Here is a 9,042-nt window from a genome sequence, read left to right on the forward strand (position 1 = left end):
CATCCGATTTATTTGATCAAATGTACTTTTGACAAATATATTTGACGAGTGGTATACCACCCTTTGAAATACTTAAACAAAATACAAGCTTTGACAAATGTGTTCGCGCTAAGATACATTTGTCGACGGCTTTAACTTATGATAACTAGAGTGGAACGCTGCATGCCGCGTATGAGTTAAATTACGAAAGACAGCCACTTTGGTGTTATATCTTTATATCAGACTACTCTGTTGTTACTATATTTTAACAGTGTAGGTATGTGTATGGCTTTTAAACAGAAACATAATTTGACCGACTTCAAATGTGGAAGACGTTCCCAATTCGGCAAAAAGTTTTTAAACAATGGTAAATAATATTTTTAGAAATAATATTTGTTATTTTTTATTTGCTTACTTATAACAGTTTTGTTAAGTAGATATTAAATAACTTATAAATATATAAATTAATATTATAAATACAAATTGCTAAATACATTGTAAGGTAGTATCTAGAAATATTTTTTTAATTGAATCCGCTTGCAGATGACTCTTATCATTGCATAAATTTCTCTGTAGCTAAGGATATGACAAAATTTATAGCCTTTTTTATACAAAAGAGATAACAGTGATATTTTGCACTTTACTTAGTTAACTTAAAATTTATAAGAGGGCTAAACTAAATTTGAACAAAAGTAATTAAAGCGGAGCGTAGCATCAAGGCGGGCGTGAAAAGAAAAGAGGAAACGAGTAGCGGCGGGGCGGGGGCGGGCGGCGTGTGACAGACGCGGGACGGGGGGCGCGCCGGGACGCCCGGGATCGCAGCCTCGCGGCCGCCCTAATCTCGTTACACGCACGCGGCGCGCCCTCCGCTCACGCCGACCTTAGCCCGCTTCCTGACACACGAACCCACTTTACACCTTACCCGCTTGCCCATTATTTACGCCCTTACAACTAACTTACGTCTAAAATAAACCAAACATACTCACTCTTATTTTCGAAGTACTATCGTCCAAGCATAAAAACTCGGAAAGTCCATTCACATTTAGAGTACCTCACACATTAACGTTTCAATCACTGACATTTAATGTCGAAACATTTTCGAACGCGGCTTACGGTTAGGATGTGAGGAAAAAAACATAAACAGTGGTGTAGTCGGAGGGGCGTTGGAGGCTGTAGCACACGGGTGCAGCGCGAGCGAGCGTCGCGACGTCGGCGGCGCAGAGCGGCGTGTGCGCGCGCGCAGCGGTGGGGCCGACCGGTCGCAACCGGGCCGCGCTCTCACCGGCCCGGCCGCCCTGCCACAACGTTCGCTATAATCGCACTTGACACCGTGTCGTGTTCGATATTAAAGAAAGTTTCACATTTCTATGTCACCTATACCTTACGAGTAGAAAATTGGAATCCGAAAATTTACTTTCGTTTTCCCGGAGACATCACACTGATATGACTAACGGACGGCCTACACGAAGCCAGCTAAACAGTCCTAATTGAATTAGGTAATTCCGTGACTCTCACTATTGAATTGGCTTCGTTGTTCTTGATAGAAATTCTTCGCGTAGCTTAATTCAAGCAGAATAAACTACCCACTTAAGACCTTCCTGTTTCATTACATCGTGCAAATATTTCTAAGTCAGCTTTTAAATACAAGCGTAGTTATAGTTAAACGATATCTATTTAACAACTTTAAACCAAGTATTCGTTAACCCTGTTTATTATTTTATGAATCAATATAAATTTATTATTTTTGAATATATTGACACTGTCATAATATATAATATATAAAATTAATAATGTATTTCTCTAATACATTTTACGAGTAATGTAGAACTGTACTTCAACAGTTAAGCGTCAGTCATTATAATTTTACGCCACTTCTTCCTCACGTTGTCATCATGATAACGCAAAATATCATCATTGTCAAAGCAAGATCAGTTTAATACGATGGATGGATATAACTGTTTACTATAATCACGTCATCTAAATTCAAATATGCGGGCACGCTAGCAGATGCTAACATTAGAATTTGCATGTTTGAGGCTCATTCATAAAAATAGAAGGATAATTTAAAATACTCTGCTCTTATATCTTTCTTTAAAAAAAAAACAAGTAATTTAGTAACCATTAAATACATATTAAGTTTTATATATTTTTACATCAGTAAAATTGTATTTTTTGTAAATTGCAGTTTCATTATTTACGACACTTTATTTTAATCGTCCATATGAATTTAAATTTTATTGTATATCAACATTAATATTTCTGTCGGATTTTTTTTTTATTATTGAAATACATAAGTCATTTTTTTCTGTCACATCCAAATTTAATTCAACCAAGTAAAATATATGTTAAAGTAAATTGTATAGATTATACCTAACTATAGATTTATCGTCAATCTCAGAATTAACTTAGATTTTATTTGAGAGACATCAGACATTATTTATTGCCCTAAATACACATACAAAGAAAACCACAGCATAATAGTATTCTAGTTATTAATAACTAGAATATTCAATTAATCGATGTTAATTTATGTAATCCTGCTCCGTTTCTCGTACATTCGTGTATGTAGAGCCATTATAATTCCTGCGCAATGCAGCCTTCGTGAATTCATCTAGCGGAGCAATTGCATGATATTGGAATTCATCCTCAATTTCTGTTAATATAAGAACTAAGTATAGTTAATTTTGCTTGATCCAATTTCATGAAACGATTTGTACTACTAATACTAATAATTGGTTAGTATTAAAACGAGAAAGGTTTTTTTCTAATGCAATGTTTGAGACCATAGATCAACGGGATGTACATAGAATGTTATAAAAAGCGTCATCATAACTTGACGATGTGTTCTTTCACCATAGGTATACGCAAGTCTGCATTGAAATGTCATCATTTCATCATCATAAGAATCATTTCATCTTGGAATCGAATCCAGGCGTGCAGCATGAAACCCTACATTTATACAATATCATCTACGGTATAGATTTCCCGAGTCCATTTGAGAATAGACCAGATAACTATAACCGAAACACTTAACTATCACTTTAATACCTCTTTCAAAGGTATGTGAAGTGTATCAATACGCACTTGGCCAGCGCAGTGGACTTATGGCCTAATCCTTCTCATTCAGAAAGGAGACCTGTGCCCAGCAGTGGGACATTAATCGCGTGATGATGATGATGATGAAATACTTAACAGCCATTTATTTTTTTCATTTAAATTTATAAGGAACATGACAATTACTCAATGTTTAAAATACCTACGTTTAGACTTACCTACAATGAATCACAAGTGCCATCCATTCTATGACAAATATAAATAAAACATTTTGTATTTACTGTAGATTAGATGGCGTCATATATCACTAATCGACCAATGGTTGAACATTATTGGTAATAAATATATATATACATATCATAGTATTGTATATAAAAACATAACATTGTAAGTAGGTACATAGTTATGAGTGTTGCTGGTATGAGTTTAAATTTTCTGACGAATCTACAGTTTCTTATTATGATTTAATCCTGTAATGTCTACCATTGACAAACCAAGCAACTTTAATTTAAACTAATATCAATTACTCATGTGGGTGCTTAGTCAGAATACCTTCTTATTGAACGGTAATACAAAACTTTTCAGGAAAGCCACATGCTTGTAATTCTCCAATATTTCCAAAACGGCATAATCCCCAGTTGACGCAAAAATTGTCATGCCTTCTTATAGAGACAATAATTTAAAATATATCTATAACAAACTTACTATGTAACGAAATTGTGTAGCCTTACTTATTGTACTAATTTAATTTCCAAAAAAATATCAACTGGGTTGCGTAATTAATTTAAAATCTAATCTCTTAATAACTTTATTAAAACAATCAGTGTTACTGCGCAAGCTAGAGGTATTTACTTTTAATCACCTTAAAGGAGTGGAGGTATTTGATAATTAGTCGTTTTGGATCATTCTTATTTATCAAAAAACATGTGACTGGTAGCCTACCTTAAATACATAGTGGGTGCCTAGTACTATTTTTGAAATTCGTAGAACTCTCTGTGGTTCGACTCCGGCGGGTCCACCACCACACCTTTTCTACCTAATAACAGCAGTGTTAAGCGCTGCTGTATTCTGATTTGAGGGGTGTGGTAAGGGTCACATTATTTTCGAGGCGTTCCAGCTTAGTCTTCAGAGGTAGCGTAGCATCTGCGGTTGACCTCAGGTAGGAATCTAGTCTTATCTGGGGTTGATTACATATGTCCATGGGCGGCAGTAGCCACTTACCATCAGGTGGACTGCATACTCATCTGCTACTCCTATATTCAAAAAAATCTAAAACGACGCGCAAATCAGTTTGTCCACATATAGTGCGCGTACGGAATTCACGCGCCTTTTATAAAACATACGTAAAAGATAAGTTTAAATATTTTTTAACCAGGACATGAGTTAGAAATAAACATTTTCCACCAATATATCTCTTTCTTAAAGATGAAGCGGTCTGCCCATATTAGTAAGCGTGCTAACAACTAATGGGTAGATATTGCATTAGTTTAAGCGTTCGTTTAAGCGTAAAAAGATTGCGAATACTTTACCACGCTCCTATACAAGGATCGTCCATTTTGGCGAAAACTACATTTTTCTCATTTGAGGTTAATGAAAATCGTCAGCTCTCCCATATCGGGTGAGAGACGTTCACCTAATTACACCAAGACTAAAACTCGTTTAGCTATACTCCACGAGGAATCTTTCTACACTTCGATGCGTTAAAACATAAAGCGATATTTATTATACACCTATAAGTTGTAGGTTGAAACATACTTATATACTTGATCATAAAATACGCTTTAATCATTTAAAATTTTATTGTTGCTTTAATGACTAGCAATTTCTAATAAATCGCGACGCTAAAAACTTTCCTTTATTACGCTTTAACGATTTGTAAACTCAGTCTCACACTGAATTCCCAGCGTCCATGGACAATCAGGCTAAATATACAGGTAACAGGTAACCTAAAAATCCAAATCTGGATTATAATTCTAAAATTACATTAACTTACATGTATGCCTGACCGGGGACCAAACCTAAAACCTGCGTGTTAATTCGGTCAATTTTCACAAGCTTATAAATACACTTACATTTATCTTTATACAACTTTTCTGAAACAATATTTGCTAGTAAATCTTAAATAAAACACACCTTACACCTATAATGGGTATTAAATATTTTTGTAGATTAGACACTAAGAGAAACGTACAATATACAACTATAAGTACCTCAGAACCAATGACAGGATACATTACATTCTCACCAACATCAGATGTCGACTTCCAGTAGCCACGGTGAAAACGGCATTTACTTACGTCATGTGGAGTTATTTCTGCACCATTAACTTGTGGTCTGATGATTTGAATGTTAACCTGATTTAACGGTCAGGATTTATAACCGATATTAAGTTACTGAAGCATTTTCTTTATGCTGACACTATTAACATGTCAGCACCACGTCTATAGATACCTGTTTTATATGACCTATCCTTATTCTGGCCTAGAGACGATCGAACTCATACTATATGCCTTAAATAAGCCTATTTATTTATGTATAATACATGACTGACAAACTCTACATTATACGCTATTTAGCACTTTATTAAATGAAATAATTAGTGAACTACTTGTAGCATAAAATTTGGGCACCTTAAAAGTGCAAAAACAAGGATAGATAATAATCTGCACTACGAAATATAACAAGAAGGTAACCAAAAATATTATTAGCTTAAAAATAATGAAGAAGTAAAAAACACTGGCCACCAATAAGGACGCAAATGGCCAAACCGGGTCCCAAAACTAAAATAAGTATTTTACTAAACTGAACTATTTTCAAAATCAACATAATAATTTCATTCTTTACATTTTCTATAAAAAAAAGCCTGCAAACACTCACGAAAGTTATTTTTAGTCAATAGTTTTACAAACCAGTTGAATATAATCAATTTATTTACCTTTCTTTTCTCTATTTTGATAAGTGCCATTGAAAAATCTCTCATCTAGCAACAACGAAGCATCAGATCAGATAAGCTCCACGATATTCCGATATTGTATGGCTGGTCACGAACGTCAAATATTGTTTATTAAATTACCAGTACAGAGGTTAGAGGTCGACGCTCATCTTAAAATATGGGTGCTTTATAATAGCGCATGTACAGATTGTTCTAGCAACTATTACTATATTATATCTTGTTGTTATTTGATAGTATGTAGTATACTGGTACGAATATTAAGTGTAATGTCGACGTTGTCGTCATAAAGCTACTGTCCTACAGTGCTGTACCCTTACCATGAGTTTTTACGTTTTGACAAATGTGACTGTTTTGGTATTTGTTTACGTATTTGCCCATACAATTTCGAATCAGCGCCCCTAGCGGATTGTATCAGAAATATAGCGTCAGTAACGTAACATTAAATATCTAAATTGACAAAATGGCGCTTTATGTTTTGTTTCTCTTTTATGCGAACATGTGAGGCAGACAAAAAGACTTGAGCACTTACTTATTGTTACGTTTACTCAGTCTACTGAAGCAAACGGAACAGAATAATGGATTGAGTAAACGTAAAATTGTGAGATGTTTTGAAAACTCATGGTAAGGGTACTGGGCACAGATCCCCTCTCAGAGTAAGAGGGGTTTAGGTCCATAGTTCACCCCACTGGTTAAGCGCAAATTATACTAGTAGATTGTATATTATATCTTGTTGTTAATTTTTAGTTGTATATACGAGTAGTATGTAATATTATAGTAGGAATGGATACAAAGTGTATGTCGATTATTTCGCCAACCCTACAGTCCTGCCCAGCAGCACGGATATCCTCTCAGAGTGAGAGAAGGTTTGGTGCAAGTGCGTGAAAGCACGAATTAATAGATTGAACACACCTATAAGATTGTTATCTTAAAGAACTCCCGTGGCTTTATATTTTCCTCACATGCTTAATACATAACAATAACATTAAAATTATACCATGATTTATACATAATTAAGTTAAGACATAATCATTGCCTTCCATATCCAATAATTGTTGACAAAATATGAGAATTTTATCAATAATTATTGATAAAGTTGAAAAATTAGATTTTTGGTTTGAATCTGAATGTTTATTAACAAAGCAACGTATCCCAACATTAATCTATGTATGAATGTAAAGTTCTTAGGGGACGGTAATACGAGTACTTTAACTTGAAAACTTTCACATGATGATGAATAAAATAATTCATCATTCATCAATTATTTTATTATGGTTAAAAGTAGGAAGAATCTTTTATAACCGTGATGGTCACCACTATTACTTTGAATGTCAGTTTAATCATTGTTTTAGAGAAATAAATATATGCCACAATAAAACTATATTCTCAGGTAGGTTTAGATAGTTGAAAAAATGTTTCAGGGCTGTAAAATGAAAAGTTTTTTGCCTAATATAAAAATCGAATAGCTCTACATTTTTTTTTAGTAGTTAATGACTCGATCTTCGACTTTATCAGTCGCCCACCCAATACTTCGCCTACAGTCATCAATATGTAATCAGCGTAGCAATTTTTGTTACTATCCAAAATCGTGAAACTGTTTATAAAATGAAGAATAAATTAAAATATAGTTATCTTCCTATTTTTAAAATTGTTATGGTACCCCACACCCTTAAGAACATTTTTATTTTTGAAATTCTCCAGCATGTAGATTTTCTCTCGATGTTCTTCACCGTTTATGCGAGTAACAATTAATTTGCAATACGCACGTTAACTTGAAAAATCATAGGTTTCTTCATCAGAGGTCTTGATTTGGAGAGAATTGATTATTCGTTGTAATGTCCCTTTGTTAATTCTAAATTAAGATTATTTCATAAATATAATGTTAATACAATACAAAAGAAGTTAAAGGCGAATAGAAAATTCGGTAATTGATTGAAGGATTAGGAAACACGTAATAAGCAAGCTTACAAAAATATCATAAACAAGAATAATAAACTCTATAGAGAAATAAATGTATCTATTTTGTGACGCTTAGCCAATTAATAAATTGTAGGGAAAACTATAAAAACTGTAACAAACGTTTCTATCGAAGAATTGATCGATTTACGACGTGGAGCCAAATGAAGAGGCTTTAACGAATGTTAATTTGTGGAAAAATAAAAAAACTGTAACAGTTTCCATACTCGGTTTCGCTATGAAGTAATCAGTGGGAATGCACTAATGGTCGGTTACAGCGAACGGCGTGTAATGTGCAATTTGCAACCATTGAGTGGTCACGCGAACGCGGCGCGACGCCTCACTATGCCGACTTATAAATTTTAGGTTACATTTCTTATAGATTTTATGTCTAAACACGCAATATACATATCAAATATTTGTATACCGTTAAAAATATATAATTTAAAGTAATCATCAGCCCATTATTGTTGGCTGATGGCAGAGGGTCTCCTCTCAGAATAAGAAGGATAAGGCTATAGTCCAAAGCACTGGCCAAGTGCGTATTGATAGAGTTCACATACCTTTGAGATTTTTTTTTAAATCTCTCAGGTATGCAGGTTTCCTCACGATGTTTTCCTTCACCGTTTTAGCATGTGATAATTAATTTCTTTAACTTCAATGGATTTCAACCTCGGACTCCATGATCGAGAGGCCGAGTTTCACAACCACTAGGCTATCACTGCACTGCAATTTAAAGTAAATATACACATATTTATTTAGTCTAGGCCTAGGTCTCTGCACAAGTTAAACATAATAATCGAAAACGATAAAGATAATGTTTACACTACATTAACATTATAAGTATGATCCATCTTCTCTTCTATACTTTGTTAAATACAAAGTACCTATAATGATTTATATGTTCATAAAAGTAGATAATAAAGAAATTTATCTTTTCCAATTCTAAAAATAACGCAGGTGAAATCACGGGTAACATACAAATGCCCGAGATACATTGTAAAGAGGCTTACATATTGCAAAATTACCCACCACAAAAACTTTAAAAGCCGCCCACGCATCACCACCGACCGAAGTGTCACTTATGAGTGTATCGTAGTCTA

The 9,042-nt window shown here is 34.2% G+C and overlaps 1 protein-coding gene across 1 annotated transcript in view; it reads right to left on the minus strand.

Moving 5' to 3' along the window:
- Window positions 1-1,176, minus strand: part of bbg (PDZ domain-containing protein big bang) — a 47,663-nt gene extending 46,487 nt beyond the window's left edge. Inside the window, exon 1 of the mRNA XM_073087230.1 lies at window positions 966-1,176. The gene's annotated coding sequence lies outside the window, so the exon portion shown is untranslated. The remainder of the gene's footprint in view (window positions 1-965) is intronic.
- Window positions 1,177-9,042: the final 7,866 nt, after the last annotated feature.

This window comes from Epargyreus clarus, unplaced genomic scaffold, assembly GCF_041222505.1.
Source record: "Epargyreus clarus isolate Ecla_fem2 unplaced genomic scaffold, WU_Ecla_fem_2.2 ptg000003l, whole genome shotgun sequence".
Taxonomy (NCBI): Eukaryota; Metazoa; Arthropoda; class Insecta; order Lepidoptera; family Hesperiidae; genus Epargyreus; species Epargyreus clarus.